We start from the raw sequence: 2,246 nt of genomic DNA on the forward strand, positions 1-2,246 counted from the left end.
AAATTTTGGTATAAAAAATTAGGACAATTTGTAACTACGAGAAAATTACTCACATATTTTAAAGGCATTACAGTACTGAATTGAACTTATAAAAATCAAATTGAATACTCCAATCTTCTGTTAATAGTACATGCTGGAAAAAATTGCACTGTAATTTGCAATAAACTTCTGGTCTCAATTTTGAAAACGAATTAGTATATTTAGTAAAAATTCGGGTAATATTAAAACCTACGTTTCTATGATAACGTTTTAATGTAGAAGAAATTATGAAGACACTTCGCATTTTTATTTCTATCCATTAGTCGAAACACTGTGCAATGGTGAGGTATAACGCATGGAATCGTTATATTTGCAGTATTAATATTGATGATTCGAGGCACACTAATGGACAAAAATTTAGCACGAATTTTCGACTTATTTTTTTATGAGAAATCACTGCAACACGATTGTACCACGAATTCGTGTCCACCTTGCGTTCTGCACGTTTTGTATGTATTTATTCCTAACTATTAGATACGGAATAGATAAAACTGTAGAGTAACCGCTTTTTTTTCGCTACCATACCGAGTACGAGCTGCGTACTCGCTAGACCCCCCGTGGCCTCAGGTAGCAGACAGCGGCTCGTGCGCCCCCAACCCTGCGAAAAGGCTTGACCCACCCTGATTGGTTGGGTCTCGCCTTCCTAAAACATATAACAGACGGCCTTTTGCCATAGAAAGTCAGTTCTTACGGGAAGCCGACTAAGACTACTCAAGCGTACACCGAGCAGACGTCTCCTTCGCGGATTACAGACGACACTCCTTGTTTTGCGACAGTCAGTACGGAGCGACCGAAGACTCCAGGACCAGGTTTCCTGTCCTGTCTCTACCCTCGCAATCCTCACCTATCCACCTCCTAGAGGCAGACGCTCCTTCGCGGGTCATAGCGACACCTCTAGGTTAGCTCCAACTATCCAAGACACCTTCCCCGAAACAACAGACGTCTCCTTCGCGGGTTACAGACGATAGTTTCTCTCCCTCTCTCTCTCCCTCACTCCAACCTATTCCACCTAACCCCCTCCCCCTCCTTTGGGAGACCTGGTCAAGCCGAACTTCTTCACTCCAACCTATTCCACCTAACCCCCTCCCCCTCCTTTGGGAGACCTGGTCAAGCCGAACTTGACTCACGTCAAATTCGCGCACTCTCGCCAACCGTTTTCGAGGCATAATCGCTTCCGTTTAGCTGTAATACGACCTCACAACCACCCAGTGGGATTTAAATAAACCTCACGCTACAAAACTTAATATCCTTCACAGGGAATTCATCGTTCTTCCAAATTTTGACACACAAAAAGGTACTCCGTAAAAAAATTTAATATTACGTGGAATATAAAATATTTTTTTGTAAGACACACATTTAATAAATTACGTGAATCACCCTGTATAATGAATCTTTTATTTTCAATCTTATTCAAATAAGTCACTCGTATTACTAACATTTAAAAATCACTCCTAACTGCAATAGGATTAATTTTCTAATCGATATTTGTCAAGCAATTTTTACTCCATTTAACACGTATGGTACTACCCGTAAGTTCTAACTGGTCTTTTTTCTTAAACACCTTATATATGTGTAAGATGTTTGATCGATTATATCAATAATCTGCTGCAATAAGTTCACCTTTTTTCCTTTCAATCATAACTGATGGTGACTGGCACCATTAAAAGCCATATTGAGAGCATATATAGCAGAAAGTCTGTATAAATCACTATTGAGAATAGATTATATTTTGAATTTTTACTTTCCTACTGCGAGTTTCTCTGCTTAACGTAGAGACCCAGGCCGGGCCATAAAAGCCATGGGTCCGCTGACCGTGGGGCGATGCCGAGTATATAACAAATGTTACTGTTTTTCACTTGGGTTTTCGCCTCCGTTTTTTTGTATTTCATTTCTATCAATAAACGTTTTTTTTCTCTGCAGTCAATTGAGTCAATCTTTATTCGCTAATTAAAGGTCCTCAATAATCACATTCCTATATGCCGATGTAAAAACTACACAAAGTGCTGATTGCGACTGTATCCAATTAAGTATCAGACAGATGAGAGTGTATAGAACCCTGTTCTCTCTCCGGACACAATGTGTTAGATGAATCATGTTGAACACATTTCCTGTCTATCACGAAACTCCCTCTTTTTAAAGGGACGAGGGCGAGATACCAGATACATACGTGTAATTATGTCCATAAAAATAGCATCAACGTTGCGATT

Source organism: Habropoda laboriosa, unplaced genomic scaffold, assembly GCF_001263275.1.
Source record: "Habropoda laboriosa isolate 0110345459 unplaced genomic scaffold, ASM126327v1 scaffold334, whole genome shotgun sequence".
NCBI classification, from domain to species: Eukaryota; Metazoa; Arthropoda; class Insecta; order Hymenoptera; family Apidae; genus Habropoda; species Habropoda laboriosa.